This window comes from Ambystoma mexicanum, chromosome 4p (assembly GCF_040938575.1).
Source record: "Ambystoma mexicanum isolate Mex_15411 chromosome 4p, UKY_AmexF1_1, whole genome shotgun sequence".
Classification (NCBI taxonomy): domain Eukaryota; kingdom Metazoa; phylum Chordata; class Amphibia; order Caudata; family Ambystomatidae; genus Ambystoma; species Ambystoma mexicanum.
In genome coordinates, this window is record NC_090927.1 from 575,313,491 (window position 1) to 575,331,290 (window position 17,800).

Consider the following 17,800-nt stretch of genomic DNA (forward strand, 5'->3'; position numbering starts at 1 on the left):
CGCTGGTATACTATTACAAAGTGGTAGCAGAGGACGGTTAGCTACGTTTGATCAGCACAAAGCCGCCACAATGCCTAGAGGGCTGTGAGGGGACCCACAGAGACCAAGAGTTACACGGGAGGTGCACACTGCGAAGAGGCCATCCTGCCCGCTGTCAGTGGGAAGCCCAGCAGACCAGAAGAGCAGGGTGTCAGTTTGAGGGAGAGCCGGTGTCTGAGCGATGCCAGCTGATCACGGAGTGCAAGTATACTCAGCAATACAGCAAATTGGGGGAAGGGGTGAACAGATGCTGGGTGGCGTTAAATATTTTGGGGTGGTAAGACACAGGTGGATGTTAATTGTTTGTAATTAGGGGAACATTTGATCTTGACATTGTTGCGGCAGTTGGCCTAGGTGAGTGGCTCAAGGGTATGGATGATAGAAGTCATGTAAATATTGGATTTCCAGTGGGTTGGGCATTGTAGCTCAGGTCATGACGATATCCCAGTGTATAGGTTTTATCAGGTGAAGCTAGCTTGAATCGTGGAAGGTGGCCTTTTGTCTACAAGGCGAAGCTGTAGATATAGATTGAGCGCGTGAAATATTGGTATCCCCGTTAGGAGGGAGGAAGACAGCCGTGGATGTATCTTGTTGGTCCTTGTTTGGGTAGAATGTTTTGGTAAATTTTGTGCGGGGTGGGTGTCGACAATCTTTCCTTCTCTCCTGTATTGTAGAGGGGACGTCATCAATAAGGTGCGTGTATAGGACATGGAGCACACAAGGGGTGCAGAACTTTATAGCTGTTGTAGGATTGAAAGAATTGTGTTCGAGTGTGGTGCGCAGAGAACGCATGTGAAAGATTGGTCAGTGTGCCTTCGGAGGGGAAGAAATTGAGCAAGCGAATGGCTATTTTTGAGATGTGGAAAATGTTTCAGGACGATGGGGGTGGGGTGGTGAAACGGCATCACCGGATGCCGAAACAGGAGGCTGCTGGCAAAATGCCTTTGGCTCCTACCTCTCCTCCTCAACGCGAGGTTGCAACTGCGGGTGGGGGGGGTGCATAGGGGATTATATCCAACAAGGGAATTAAGAGCAGCACCATGTTATACCAATCCTATATTTGCACCTCCAGCAAACAGCAAGAGGGATAAGCAGGACAAGACTGGACAAACGGCTGACGGGGCTCAGGCCACAGGTGGCGAAAACAGGGAGTGCACCGATATTTAGGCACGCATAAAAGAGAATGATGTGGGTGATAGAGGGGAGAAAGGAGGGACTGGAGAACATAGATCCAAACAAGTGGGTAGGCTAACAAATATTGCTTAAACTAGATGGGAAAGTAGCGAGAGAGAGATGGGAGGTCCTAACCAAGAAGCAGTGGGTCTTAAGGCTACAGGTAAAGCAAAAGAATGGTCAGCAATAATGGAAGACAGACACAAGGAGCACCAAAGAGCACAAAGGGGGGGGCAGAAGGCAGAAGCGCGAGGCACTGAGACAGAGCTTGAGTATATAGCAAGAAAGAGGGCAGAAAAAGGGAAAGGCAAGTGAAAATAAATAAGGATAAGAGGAAGTTGGAAGTGGATCAGCTCCTTAGAGAGTGAAAGCACAAGGAAGATAAGCGCAATGTGAGAGAAGTGTGAGTAAAGTTGGGATTAGCACGTTTTAGCGATGAAGTGGCAGAGGAGCAGGTGAGGCGAGAGACTGAGTCGGGAAACGTAGCAGCGTGGCCCCGCTGCTAGACAGACAACATTGCGTCCTCCATGAGGGGGGAAATGTATAAGTGCGAATAACATAGAAGAGAGGCCGTAGGAAGGTGCAGTATTAAGGAGGTTTAGCTTCCAAGAAAACTGACAGCAATGGTGGAAATGCACGGTCCAATGATGACTTATTAGGGAGTGAGGATAAGGGAGTAGAGCGTTCTTCCCATCGTCCTCAAGGGAAGATCCTGGACCGGGAGTGCAGGGAGCTAAGAGCACGGACGGTCTAAGGGAGGACAGGGGTGGAAGATCACAGCACTCTAGGGATATAGCGTGCAGCGCAGACGCTACCCCATACATGAAAAGGCTCAAAGACCCCCCCCAGTACGAAGGAGAGGAGAATTAGCAAGGGCGTTTACCCCCACCAAGGAGACAGGGTGGGAAGACTGGACTGACGGCATGCCTACTATTAGAAAAGGGAGGGGGCTGATCAATATATACCATGGCAACAGATTGACAAGGATAACGAGGTGTAATACCTTTGTTGACCGTGGGAGCTGGGAAATGGATATACGAGGTAGAACGATTAATGGCAGACAAGACATTAGCAGTGGGTGACATGAAAAGCATACTTTAGGCCATTCTTGGAGAGGTTGCCGACTATGCATGCAAAAAGAGCCAGCTACTCAAGAGTAACCGCACATAATACAGCGCACGGCAGTTCACCATTTAACAACTACCGAGTGGCCGTGAGGCGTGGTCTAAGAGTGCTGTACCCAGACACAAGCAGGATTATGGCATGCAAAATGGAAGAGAAAGAACCCCTACAGTATATTCAAGAGAAATTAAGACTTGAGACGCGGCAACCGTGGGACAAAAAAGTGGGGTTGCTCTATCATATTATGTCAAGTGTTGCCTGAGCAGATGCAAAAAAACTGCTCAAGAAATTAGTGGGGATGGAGGCTAAACCGGGGTCCCAAATTCAGCTCACTATAGTAGGCTAAAGCAAGAAAACTCGGGAACGAAGCGCAACTTAAGAAAGCAGGAGGAGGCGAAGTTTGTGCAGAAGACATTGTCAAAATACACGATGGAAGGAGCGATGTTATCAAGCACGGAAGGACCAGGTACCCCCGCATGCGCAGTACAGCAGGTCACGCACAGCAGGTTTCATGAGGCGGGGCGACCATGGTTTTAGAGGAGTAGGGGGGCCACCTAGGTGAGAGGGTATGGGTATCAGATGCAGCACGGCCAAGAGGGATTGTTGGGAAGGGGGAGGAGGGGAGATATCAGATCAATGGGAGGACTACCCCAGTGTTGGGTATGTGGACAGATGGGTGACATTTCACAAGTGTGTAGAAGTAGGGGAGGAATGCAATACCAGCCCACACACTAGGGAAAAACAGACTAATTACTATGCTTAAGACACCGGATGCGCGCGCACACACACACACACACACACACACACACACACACACACACACACACACCCCCCATGATGCAGACACCCCAGATGCAGGGGGCTGCACAATCATACTCACGGGCACCACCTACACCGCAGATGCAGAACATGCAGTCAATGCATGCAGCACAGCAAAATGACAGGACACTGACACGCAGATTAAATGCCTCAGTACACATGCTGACCGTGTTTGCACACAAGGGGTAAATGAAGCCAAACTACAGTATTGCCAGAAAGAAGCGTTATACACTGGACAACTAATATCGCAAGAGGGGTGAAAAGGGATACCATGCAATCAAGACACCAAAACCCATGGCAATAAGACAGATGCAGCAGTTCCTAGGTCTCTGGAATTATTGCAGAGCATGGGTTGGTTACAGCACATATACAAAGCCTTTGTTGAGCGCCTTGAAAGAAGCACAAAGAGGGGAGGTCACATTACAGTAGACGGAATAAATTAACAGAGCATTTGAGGAGTTGAAGACCGCAATATGCACAGCCCCAGTGTTAGGGATCCCAGACTATCAAGAGTTTCATTTGTTCTCGCACTCCAATGGAGTAGTAATAACTGCAGTACGGACACAGAAAACCACCATGGGTCACAAACCATTAGCTTACTACAGCGGAAAACTAGACCCAGTTATGGGAGGACACTACTCTTGCGAGCAGGCATTGGCTGCTGCTGCTTTTGCAGTGGAGACATCAGCAAGTATTACTATGGGATGCAGCACCACTTTATTTGTGAAGTATGCTCTTTGCAATACTAGAGCGACCCAAAAGCACACCGACTATGCAAAGGGCTTCAGGGTATAAGGTGATGCCATCAAACCCAGTCATAAAAGTAGTGAGATGCCGACTCGTGAACTCAGCGACGTTTGCCGCTGAGCCCATAGAGGAGGGAGATTATGTACATGACTGTACCACAAACATAGAAAGCTGTGACGACATCCCGAGAGCAAGAGCACCCACACGGGGAGCGGTGGAGGAGGGAAGATAGATACTTTACATTGACGGTTTATCGACAATAGATCAGACCACAGGAGAAAGACATACTGGGGGCGGCAGTAGTCAGGCTAAAGGAGGATGGGAGAAGTGAGGTGGTAGTAAGCGCACAGGCGAAATCACTTCCTGGTTCTTACTGTTCCAATGCCTATGTGACGTCTACAGTCCATTCTGGACTGTCACGCTGGCTGAGGAGGGGCTTCCGTTGTGCTGATGGCTCGCCAGTGCAGCACACGCTCTTATTGGGTAGACTGATAGAGGTGCTCCGATTCCCAATAGGAATAGCAGTACCGAAGTACCAGGCCCACACAAGGGGAGGGAGGATCCCGTTTCCAGGGGCAAAGAGGCAGCAGAAACAAAGCATGTGGCATATTTCTGGGACATCCTAGATATTTAGACCCCATCCCGAGGGCATAGGTATGTACGAACAATGGTACTGAAGTAAGGGTACAATGCATTACCAGTGGTCAAATAATGGAGTTGCGAGGGAATGCACCAAGAGAGGAAAATTAGTTATGGGTGGAAAGGGAATAGTTTACCTGCAACTCCATTTCTCCAGCATTGGTATCTTTCATGGATTCACATGCTTAGAATATTCCCCGTCGTCATACTGGGACCCCTCGGTACACATATATAGCCTTTTCCAATCGGAAAACTTCCGACACTTTTGTGTCCTATCTACGTCCTTTTAGGACCCGCCTACGCATGCTCCGTAGGCCGTCCCCGTATAAGAGGCCCGCCCCCGCGGTTCCCCTTCAGATTTCAGCCCCTCCAAAGTAGGAAGGGTTAAATTTATCAATTAATACATTACATTTCGGGGAGGTTGGCGGGTGCATGTGAATCCATGAAAGATACCAATGCTGGAGAAATGGAGTTACAGGTAAGAAACGATTCCCTTCTCCAGCATTGGATCTTTCATGGATTCACATGCTTAGAATAGATTGTATAGCAGTAACACTTGAGACGGCGGTGAGAATGTAATGTAATATACTCTCAACCTACTACACAATGCATATGTACAGTAGGAATAAGTTACCGCATATAACCTTACCCACCTAAAATAAATTGTCATTAAAAAAGGTAAACAGATTCTCCACAGCGTGGAGCTTACCTTACTGAAACAGATGGCGCAGGACTGCTCTTCCCATCTGCACCTCGTCCGCATGCTGCCTGGCAAGGCAGTAGTGGCGGGTAAACGTGTGGGGCACTGACCATGCCGCAGCTTGGCATATGTCCGTCAACGGAATTCCTGCCCATAAAGCTGTTGAGGATGACATCGATCTTGTAGAATGGGCTCTAGGATGTCCTTGCAGTGGCCTTCCGGCCTTAGAGTGACAAAACGCAATCGTCGATGAGACCCATCGAGCCAATCCTTGTTTAGAGATTGCTTTTCCTCTCGTCGACGGACCATATGCGACGAACAGTTGTCTAGTAGACCTGAATTCCTGTGTACGATGTAGGTAAAATTTCAGAGCCCTCTTAACGTTCAGGGTATGAAGAGCTTTTTCTGCTGCCGATGGTGTGGCGAAGAAAGTAGGGAGAACAATGGACAAGTGTTTGTGATACACTGTCGGAACAAACATAGGATTAGTTGCCAGGACTACTTTGTCCTTAAAGAATCTTAGGTATGGCGGGTCTACGACCAGCGCTTGCAGTTCCGAGATTCTTCTAGCTGATGTGATAGCAATCAAGAATGCCACCTTCCACGAAATGAATTTTATGTCGGACGTGGCCATAGGCTCAAAAGACGGTTTCATTAAGCCTGCCAACACTGTTGAGACTCCAAGTCGGGGGGAAACGTTTTTCCGGGGGAAAAGCTCGAAATAAACCCCTCATGAAGTGTTTTACAAGTCTGTTGCTAAATCGAGGAGACGACTGCCTTTTCCTTGTGAACCTCGAGATGGCCACCAGGTGCACCTTTATTGATGTGAAGGATAATCCCCTCTCCGCCAAGAGGAGCAGGTAAGGTAGAACTTGTTCCGGCGTCACAGACAACGGTTGTAGGCCCTGTTGTCCCCTACACCATTCACAGAACCTCCGCCACTTATAGGAGTAGGATTTGTTTGTAGAAGGGGCTCTAGCCGCCTGCAGAATTTTTTGACAATCCTCCGAAATGTCTAAAGCACCGAACTTCGAAAAGTCAGGAGCCAGGCTGTAAGGTTGAGACTGTCCGGGTCGTGATAACACACCGTGCCTTTGTCCCGGGATAGTAGGTTCGGGGCTTTCGGAAACCCTATGGGATGTTCCAGCGACAGGTGAAGCAGGTCGGAGAACCAAGGTTGCCTTGGCCAGTATGGTGTCACTAGAATTACCCGGCAATTGTATCTGCGTATCCACTGTATTGTCCTCCGTATGAGGGGGAACGGGGGAAAAGCATAAAGGAACATGTCCGTCCATGGGAAGGAGAATGCCTCCCCCCTGGAGCCCTCTTGAGGCCATCTGCTTGCGAATTGCTCGCATTTCTTGTTGTCTTTGGTCGAAGGCGTCCAGAGGGGGGGGTGACCCCATTTCCCGAACACTTTCATCAGGTGAACGGTGTCCATTTCCCACTCGTGTATCTGGGCCATGCTTCTGCTGAGGGAGTCTGCTTGGGAGTTCCTCACTCCTGGAAGGTGATGAGCCACGATGGAAATTTCGTGCTTTAATGCCCAATGCCATGTTTTCTGGGCTTCTATGGAAAGAGTTCTTGATCGCGTCCCTCGTTTCCTCAGATAAAACATGGCTGTTGTATTGTCCGTCAGTATTCGTACTCGCAAGCCCTTGATGTGTGGTAGGAATGCCTTCAAGGCCCATCGTACTGCTCCGAGTTCTAACACGTTTATGTGTAGGAGTGACTCCGTTGGAGACCAGCGACCCTGCGTTTGGAGAGCACCCATGTGAGCTCCCCATCCGGTTAGGGACGCATCCGTGACTACGGTTCGCTGAAACTCCGGCTCCTGTAGGGGTACGCCGTTTTTCAGATTGTGGAAACTCTGCCACCACTGAAGGGTCCGAAGCAGCTTGTCGGCGTCGATGGTTATCTTGTCTGACCACGATCCTTGAGCCTGCGTCCATCGGTCCGCGAGGAATTCCTGGACTGGCCTCATGAATAGGCGACAGTTTTCCACCAGATGGATGCAGGATGCCATGGCCCCTAGGACCGAAACGTATTTTCTCACTGAGATCTTGGTGTTTCGCCGTAGTCGGCGTGCTTGTTGATTGAGTCTTGAGGTTCTGACGAGAGAAGGTTTCACTAGCCCTAACTGGGTCTCGAACTGTGCCCCCAGGAATACCAGCGATCTCGATGGCTGCAGAGAGGATTTTTCGAAGTTTATGGCGAATCCCAGCTGTTGTAGAAGCTGCATGGTGGCTTGTAAACTTGTGTTGGTCGACGCTGGGGAGGATCCCCTTACCAGCCAGTCGTCGAAGTATGGGTATACGTGGTGGCCTTGCTTCCTTAGCCAGGCCGCTACTGGAGCCAGGCATTTCGTGAACGTTCTGGGGGAGGTCTTGAGCCCAAAAGGAAGAACCGTGAATTGGTAGTGAGTCCGCCCTATTACAAATCTTAGGAATTTCCTGTGTTTGACACATTGGAATATGGAAATACGCGTCCTGTAAATCCAGGGACGCTAGAAAATCCCCCTCTTGAACGGCACAGATCACTTCCTGCAGAGTGAGCATCTTGAATTTTAGGCTCTTCAAAGATTTGTTGAGATCGCGTAAATCTAAAATGGGACGCCATTTGCCGTTCGGCTTTTTTACGACGAAATATTCTATCACACCCTTTGCTAACATGAGTGTTAGCTCTTGTTGCAGTATCTTCAGATGGGAATGAGCGGTGAACGCAGGTGGAATTTGCAGAGGGCTGTGTTTGAATTGTAGAGAGTGTCCGTTTCTTATAGTATCCAGCACCCATTGATCCGTCATTATTCGTTCCCATTCGTCGACATATGCTGAAACTCTTCCCCCCAGAACGGTGTGTTGTAGGTCACTGCTGATCTTTCTTTTGCTTGTCTCTCGACGACGGATATGATGGTCTTTTTCTGGAAGTCTGGAAGTTCCGGCGACGGTTTGCCGTTTGGGAGGCACGTCTGTATCCCTGGGAGGGGTAAGCTGATCTGCCAAAGGATCAGTCTCCAGATGCAGAGAATCTTGAATTACCTGAAGCCCCTCTAAAGGGACGAAAAGACTTGTAGTTTCTGCCACTCTGGAGGGCACCCAATGAACGTGCCGTGTCCGAGTCCTCTTTCATTCCCTTTAGGGCTTCGTCCACCTTCTCACCGAAAAGAAGGTCTCCCTCAAAGGGCATATCTAAAAACTTTGTATTGTACTTCTGGCCTGAAGTAGGTACACTTAAGCAATGACTGTCGACGTAATACGACCCCATTATTGACTTGCTTGAAGCCTGACTCAGCGAGGTCCACCGCAACGTTTATTGCGTGATTTGAGGCTTCCTCACCTTCTCGGACGAGTAACATCGCTGCCTTCCTATGCTCTTCCGGAAGATGATCAAGCAACGGAGCTAGCCTGTGCCACATCTCCCTATCGTATCTGGCAACAATTGCCAGAGAGTTTGCGGCCTTTACTGTGGTCGCTCCCACGGATAGCACTTTTTTGCCAAAGGCATCTTGGCGTCTTGGCGTCTCGCTTCGTTCTCAGGAGTCGTCGTGCACTTGTGCTGGGCCTTCGCCTTCCTCGCCGCTGCCACCACCGAGTCCGGCGTTGCTTGGGATGATAAACACTTGGGGGTAGACTCTGGAGCCTTAAACTTTTTTTCCAGGCGTCCTTTCACTGCCGGCTCTGAAAACGGGTGACGCATTGTCTGCAACCCCTCCTTCCACAAATGGTCTAGTATTGGTATCGAGAACACAGACCTCCTTCTCTTACCCATGTGGTCGAACAAAAAACAGTCCTTTTTCTGCTGGGACAAACCAAATTCTTTGCATGCCTTCTCCATCATAGAATGGAATGACGCAATGTCGTCCGGAGGAGACGGGTGAGCTGGGCTTCTAGGGGTTTCCAACTCCACCTCTGACTCCCAGGTTGGATCCCTGGAGGGGGATGATGAGATATCCGACATGGCTCCCCTGTCAGACTCCGAATCTGGCAGCTCACCTTCCTCTTGTGCCAGTGCTGAGATTGGCGTGCGTCGGTTGACGGGACGGGACGGGACCGTCGACGGGTGACTGTGGCAGGTTTGCCTGAGGTAGTCTCTGGTCCAACGACTAACAACGATTGAAGCGTGGACAGAATTTCCAACGACAAAACAGATTGAGAAGAGGGGCAGATACCGGATCCCCTCGTCGACGACTTGTCAGCCACTCGTAGCCCTAGGTCTGCTGGGCCAGCTATTCTCTCATTCTCGTCCTCCGAGGACAGCAACACAGCCTGTTCTTGTAGTAAAGTATCCGGGGGGATCGGATCAAAAACTTCAGGCCTCCAGGCCTCCTGTAGAACCCCCGTCGACGGGACGGTGAGTGGCAGGGTGGAGGCCGATGACTGGGCCGCCGTCGACGACGGTGACTTAGCAGGTGGTTTTGGCGGTCCCGCCTTTTCCACACTTGGCTTGCTTTTACTCCACTCGTGGTCGATCTATGATGATCGCCCGAGGAGGATTTCCTTTCCTTTGATGAAGATGATTTGACGAGGAGTCTCTAGTTGAGTGACTTCCAGACGACTCTTTCCGTCGGTCGAGATTTCTTCGCCGGTGGTTCCGACGAGGTAGCACGGCGTGATGTTTTCGCCGATTGTGTGGAGCCTACCTCCGAAGGGGGGTACGCCCCCGCTCCCTCATTCAGCCATGCCACCAGTCGTCCACTGCGGTCTTTGAGGGTTTTTTGAGAAAACCCTTTGCATATGTCGCAGTTATCCGCCGAATGATGAGGGCGGAGGCAATGTATACAATCCATATGTCCGTCCCCCTCGTAAACTTTTTTTCAAGCCGCATGTCGCGCATGTGCGCAACAGCGCTTTTCCTGACCCGGAGCACATTTTCTGTACTCAAATTCCAGTAACGCAACCTTGTACAAAATAGTAAGACAACGCAAGGAGATCCCACTACTTTGGAGACGGTTGAAATCTGAAGGGGATGCGCGGGGGCGGGCCTCTTATACGGGGACGGCCTACGGAGCATGCGTAGGCGGGTCCTAAAAGGACGTAGATAGGACACAAAAGTGTCAGAAGTTTTCCGATTGGAAAAGGCTATATATGTGTACCGAGGGGTCCCAGTCTGACGGGGAATATTCTAAGCATGTGAATCCATGAAAGATCCAATGCTGGAGAAGGGGGTGTTCTATATCACCTTCAGACACCCTATGGCAACAGGAAACATGGGTAAAGTAGTGATGTCCTTACCATTGTTACACATCACTGACACAACTACACCATCCTACCCATTTCGGAACGGATGCACTTGCTGTCCACATTCGAGCAGACTGGTTTTGTACCAACACGAGGCAGAATTTATGAGCAATTGCCTTACCAGCAGGCCATACATTGAGGCTAGTAAGAGGGGCCATACCTCGCCCACTGGGTCCCTTCCAACACCTTCATGTCGACTATGTTGACATCCTCAAAGTATGCCATAGCTACCGCTATAGGATAGTGGTTGTGTGACAGTTCTCGATGGATCAAAGCCGGTCCCGGTTCCCATCCCGATGCCCTTAGAGCTGCAAACCTCCGGGTCAGAGAAATTTCCCCAAGATGCGTGCGAGACCCTGCTGACATTGGCCCTCCCTTCACCAATGAGATGTTCCACCACACAGTAACCTTGCTAGGAATTCAATTTGCCTGTGCATATACCATGCATGCGAGCACCTCAGGCTGTTCAAGGAAACCATTGCCAAGATAAAAGTAACCCTGAAAAAAAGTTGGCTTCACTGTTTGCCCTTAGCTCTGTTTGCATTGCGCAATAAACCAGGGTCAGCGAGCAGCATCTGCAACTACCCCTTGCTCCTCCCACTAGGGCTTAGACAGATGTGGAAGCAATGTCTAATGTATTGGGAAAGGAAATTTACGAGTACACTGGTGCCTTGATGGCTAGTGCCCTTCCCCCCCCCCCTCCCCTCCCTCCCCTCCCTTCCCTCCCTTCCCTCGCCAACTGCAGGCATGGTGGGAGAGGCCCAAAGAGAACGAGGAAGGCAACAGTACAGAAATCAACGAAGACCAGCTCAAGCCACTACAACTCTACTTGGGTGATACAGTGCTCTTACAGAACTTCACCTGGTTTAAGCGCAGGCTCACGAGAACACACACCATTGAAGAAGTGACTGATCGGGACGTCAAAACCAGATGCAAGAAGGCCTGGAATTTCCTTGGGGATGTCAAGCCTGTCGAGCAGCGGTCTCTCCTAGCAATGACAGCAAAGGGGTCAACATCGTTCAAGAAGAGCAAAAGGATCAGCACACAGTATCACAGCCCAGCAGAGGTCTACATGCTCTAGAGCGAGAGAGATAGGGAAAAGGACTTCTTACAAATCCAGAGGGAGGATAAATTGTCAGTTTATCTTTCTGCACTTTGGCATTCATCGTGAAAGTAGCAACTAATTTCTCCATTGTTCCATGCTTCCCAAGACCCTCACCCCCACGGCCTTTCAAGGCCAATTTGTCCATTTTGATCTAAGGTCTGGACGATTGAGGCGTTCCTCCCCCAGTTTATTCTTCTTTGTTTTCCTAATGTATTTGACCCAAACATACCCGCAACTTCACCAAGGAAGCCCCTCAGTAATTTAGGCACTTCATTACCCTAGCACAGCATTGTATGGGACCAATTCTTTATTGCACTCGTGTAAAATATTGCAACCGCAGAGCTTGAACTCATATGTATTAACATAATGCATTTCGAACGCATTTCAGGTGGTTCATCATAGCTACACAAGATTTCAAAGCGGACCAAGTTATGGATGCCATTATTAAAAGTGTAATAATGATTTGTGTTCTTTTCTCACCCTCCATCTCTACCCTCATTTTTTGGCAAATGTCATTTGTTTTAGGAGAACAAACTGACCCCCCCCCATCCCACTAACGTAACCCCAATTCTGGAAGTTACAGCTACCAGGTCAGGTGATACTACTTTGGCAGTGCTTAAGAAGAGGTAGGTACAGTGCTGATAGAAATAGGAGGGTTGATTCCTAGCTAACCAATAATGCTCGAGTATCTAATAAGTCATGTGCTTGTACCACATGTTAAGTAAAAAACCACTGGGGAGAGCTGCTATGCCTGCTCTCTCCTCCCCTACACCACGAGTGCCTACAGAACATTTGTGGCAACTGACGTTCTAGCAGCACAAGCACAGTGCTGTATGTACCACCCAAGGAAGGCTCCAAGCGAAGACGGCAACCTTAAGGTGGATGTCTTAGACAACTTTCCCCTATGAAGACAGCTATATGAAAACACTAGACATGGACAGCTACTGGAAAAGGGACCGGGCTATACAATACATCACTGAAGGCAAGCAGAAGGTGTGGGAGACGAGAACAGCATTAAGGAATTGTCCTGTCCCAAGAATGGACCAATAGAGGGCAAACCAGGATGCTGGGAAAAGGCCACAAATGCTTGTGTATGGCCAAGTATACACAGCTGATGGATGGAACGAAGGACTTGTGGGGAGCAAAGCGCATACACTCCGAACAGTTCAGGTTTGTATAGTACAAGAGGAAAATGACCAATGCCTAAAAGAAGGGGGAGCAAGTGCAAAGCTACTAACATGGGTAGAGAACAAGGCTGGGCCCCATGCCCATAGTACCACTCAAAGGAGCAGCATTATGTTTCCAGAACGATGGTGCAATAAAGGTTGGAGAAAACAAGGAATGCAAGCAGACAATAAAAGCTCCAGCTATGAAAGTTGGCACAGCAGTATTCATGGATCATTATTGGGCATGCAGATCCAAGGCATTTGAGAATCTACCACCCAACTGGGGAGGAGTAGGCTCATTGGTACACAACACACCAGCATTAGTAGTGCCACAGAAGGACATCAATATGGACACATTTCCCAAAATGCACTCTAACAGAAGGAAGAAGCGATCTGAAGAGATAACTAGGGTGAAGAGAGGAAACTATATCTTCAGCAATGGAATATTCTCTAGAGGATATACCACCAGAGCATAGATTGTTCAGCAGGACGGAAATGTTCCTCGCATCCATCGTTCCTGCAGTACAGGCCGACACGAATGCAAAATGGCGCGAGATCATGAGGTGGGAACTGATGTAGACAATACATTCTACCGTCAAGGGCTTCAATGCTATAAAAGAAGAGCTCCGAGCGGTAAGATTAAGGGCGCTCCAGAATAGATATGTTCTGGACCTCCTGACAGCCATGGGAGGAGGATGCACCAGGATCAGGTTCTTTTGCTGTACATTTGTTTGAACAAACGACAAAGACAAGGGGACACTCACTGAAGCAGTTACCATGCTATCACAGATACATGTCAAAATGGAAGCAAAAGATACAGGGAAATATAGATGAAGGCTGGCTGTCATACATCTTTTCATGGATACCAACATGGATGGTCAATGGACTGAAAGTATTACTGGCAGCATTAGTACTAGTGTTGCTGACATTCGGTGTCATCAGAAAATACATAACACAACGCAGAACTACTGTAGGCACTAGCTCGAGATACCCTGACAGCACAGATAACCGGTTGTTCTCTGTCCCCAACTTAAGTGGTGTTCGACTACCCTAATGATTGCAGACTATTGGGGGAAAATGGGTTTGGTGCAACCCTGGGGAGATCGTTACATGACATGGAGTTTGGATGACCAATCACGATTTTATGGACAACTAGGGGAGTTGCAAAGAGGTGACTCCCGAAACTGAAGGTGAACAGGTTTGAAGTGGTCGACAAGTCAACCAGAGGGGGGACTGAAGACCCAGGGATCAAACTTGTGTTGCGCCATGTCGTCTTGATTCGAAGGCAAGCGCATTGCCCCAGAGCTATCCTCCCAAGACTAATGGACCAAGCTTGCAAACACTTTATTGCAACTAACCATATGGAGCTAGGGGACGGTGTGAAGGGTTGGGGGGGGGGGGGCCCTCAGATACTCTGCTGACCAGTTGTATTATTGATACAAACACCCCCACCCGTCCTCTGGTATACGATTACAAGGTGGTAGCAGAAGATGGTTGGCCATATTCGATCAGTACCAAGCTGTCTCTAACCGTTGCAACACTTTGAGGGCTGTGAGGTGACCCACAGAGACCGAGAGTTACACGGAAGGTGCACCCAGTGAAGAGGCTGTCAGGAGCCACCTAGGAGCAAATCCTGCCCGCTGTCCGTGAGACCCGCAGCAGATGAGAAGGGCGGAGTGGCAGGTTGGGGGAGAGCCGGTGGCCGATCAGCGTCAGCTGATCACGGAGTGTAAGTATACACTCAAATAGGGGAAGAGGTAACCAGAGGGTGGGCGCAGGGTGGTGTTGAATATTTTGGGGTGGTAAAAGCTCGTGGTTAGGGAACATTCGATCTTGAGGGGACCAGTTTTGGCTTTTAGCCTAGATGATTGGCTCACAGATACAGATGAGACGCTATATAAATATTGGATTTCCTGTGGGTTGGGCAGTGTAGCTCGGATCATGGATGACGGTATCCCTCTGTATAGAGCTTAGCAAGTGAAACTAGCTTGAATCACGGAAGGTGTTCTTCTGATTAAGTCACTGAGACGTTTTATCTACAAGATGACGCTGTAGGTACAGATGGAGCATGTGAAGTATTGGTATTTCCTGTTAAGAGGAAGGAAGACGGCAGTGGATATATGTTGTTCATCTTTGTTGGGGTGTTGGGAAATGTTCTAATCGATTTGAGTGGGTGGGTGTCCGCGATCCTTAATTTTTTCTTCTGTATTATAGAGGCGACATCACCAGTTAGGTTCGTATATAGAACTTGGAGAGCACGAGAGGCACAACCTTTGCGATGATCTAGGTTTAAAAGAGTTGTGTTTTGGGGTGGTGCGTATGGAGAGGGCGTATGCGCAAGATTGGTGGGTGTGCCTGAAGGCAGAGAGTTGTACAAGGGCAGTGCGTGGAGCCCTTCAAGGGCATTGAGCGAGAGCCAGAGGTGTGTGTGATGTGTGAATTGAACTGTTATTTGTTATGGCAAGATAACTTACCACAGTAGAGGTGGCGAGAGCCCCGACTTGAGGTAAGCATTAAAGCAATAGCGTGTGGCAAAAGCGTGGGGGGGGGGGGCAACCACTACAGCATATATGCAGGTCCCTCCAGCGCTAGAAGGACAAGATCTGTAAGTAAAGGGCAGAAGGGACACAGAGCACAGAGGGTAAACTACCTAAGCCATGGCCAAAAGGAGGGATCCTATCCAAACGTGTGCAGCACCCATTACATGTGCATATACATGAGGCTTACAAGGGGAAGAAGTTGAGCAAGCAAATACATTTGAGTTGTGGAAAATGTTGCAGGACAATGGGTTGGTGGGGCGGGGTGGGCTTGGTGCATCATCCCTGGATGCTGAACCAACAGCAGGCAGTGGATGAAAAACCTTCGGCCGCTACCCCTCCTGAACATGAGTGAAGGGGCAACTGCGGGGGTGCAGGAATTAGATCCAGTGAGGGGCATTAAGAGCAGCGGTAGGGTACACAAATCCCCCATTTGCACCTCCAGCATACAGCAAGCGGGTGGGGCAGGACAAGATCAGACAGGTGGTCAAGGGAGGTCAGACTGCCGGCACCGAAATAAAGAGCACAGCAACATTCAGGCACGCATAAAAGAATGCATGGGTTAGAGGGAAGAAAGGAGGGACTGGAGAATATAGTTCCGAAAGAGTGGGTAGGAGTACAACTATTGCTCAAACTAGACAGGAAGGTAGCGGGAGAGATACGAGGCCCTAACCAAGAAGTAGCAGGTTACATTGACACGAGTGAAGCAAGAGAATGGGCAGCGATAATAGAAGGAGAAAAAGAGGAAAAGGGGGAGAGGAAGCATGAGAACGCAAGGAGCGAGACGTGCAGAGACAGAGCTGAAGGATAAGCACAGAAGAAAGGGAAAAGCAAGTGCAGATTAAAAAAAAAGGACAAGAGGAACTCCGAAGTAGAGCAGCTCCTTAGATAGCAACAGCATAGGGAAGATGAGCGCGCTGTGAGGGAAGTGCGAGTAAAGTTGGGTTCAGCAGATTTTAGTGACAGCGAACAGAGAGAGAGGAGCAAGGAAGCGAGGCGGGAGGCGGAGGCATAGCAAGGCAGCCCCACTGCCAGACAGATGATTTGCGTCCTCTGTGAGGGGGGGGGGGGGGGGGGGGGAGGGCGGGAGCCAACATAGAACAGGGGCAACAAGAAGGCGCAGTGTTAAGGAGGCTTAGCTTCCAAGGTAATATGGACAGCCATGGTGGAGATACAGGGTCCGTTGAGGACTTAGTAGAGAGCGAGGATGTAAGTGCGATTATGGCACGCAAAATGAGGGGGAAGATGAAGACCCCTTGGAGTATATTCAGGCTATTCAAGAGAAAGTGAGACTTTAAACACTAGAACCGTGGGACAAACCAGTGGGGTTGTTTTATTATATACTATGTTGCCGGAGTAGGTGCAAAAGCAAGTTAGTGCGTATGGAGGCTAAACCGTGATCTGCAATCCAACTCACTAGAGTGCACTATGGTAGGCTAATGTAAGAGGAAAGGAAGCAGGAAGAGGCAAAGTTAGTTCAGAAGACATACGATAGAAGGGGCGATCTTAACGAGCATGGAAGGATCAGGTGCCTAGCATGCACAGTACAGACTGCCACCCACGGGGAGGTTTCATGTGGAGTTGTGACACGTACCATGGGTTTAGAGGAAGAGGGGGGGGGCACCTGGGGTAAGAGGGTATGGTATCTAGTGCTGTACGGCCAAGAGGGGTTTTCAGGGGGATATCAGATGTAAATGGGAGGACCACCCCAGTGCTGGGTGCGTGAACAGATGGGGCACATTTCTTGAATGTGTAGGAGCAGGGGGGAATTCAAACAGAATGGAGGGGATGCAATACCAACCCACATATCAGAGATATCAGAACTCCCGAACAAACACAGCAATAGGCACAGACATCTGCTGCACGCACACACACACCAGCATACCAGCCTATAACACAGACACCCCAGGTACAGGGGCCTGCACAGTCATACTCCCAGGCACCACCTGCACAGCAGATGCAGAATACGCAGTCACCATACGCGGCACATCAAAATGACAGGACACAGATTCAATGGGAATATCTCAGTTTAGGAAATTGGGAGGGGTGATGGTGGGGCAACGATTCACAGGGAACAGACTGCCATTCTACCCACAATAGGACAACCCACATACAGACCTGATGTGTTCCATCCAATTGATTACACCCAACCCGGAAGAGGAACCTTGTATAGGGGTGACAAGGCTTTCTCCTTTCTTGTAGACATGGGCCGACTAGGTCCTTTGTCAGGGAAGGAATGTATCGAATGTCAGGAATGCTCAGGGATTTTCTGGGGCGACTGATTTGGTTCCTTTCACAGATCTTACACTTTCTATAGGGGAGCATGGCTTAGGTCTACCCTTGTTGCATTCCCGACAAGACAACAGTAAATATAATGGGAAGGGACATTCTGAGCAAATTTTACAGGACCATGGGATAGTGCGTGCCACACCTGGGATTCCCCTCTTAACGTGAGGGAGATTCAGGCCTGGCGGACACAGTACAGAGTGGGTGCCAGCAGATGAGGCGCTATTCCA

General features: G+C 49.4%; 1 protein-coding gene across 2 annotated transcripts in view; it reads right to left on the minus strand.

Moving 5' to 3' along the window:
- Positions 1-17,800, minus strand: part of LOC138453357 (glutathione S-transferase A4-like) — a 386,216-nt gene that overhangs the window by 307,787 nt on the left and 60,629 nt on the right. The window lies entirely within an intron of this gene.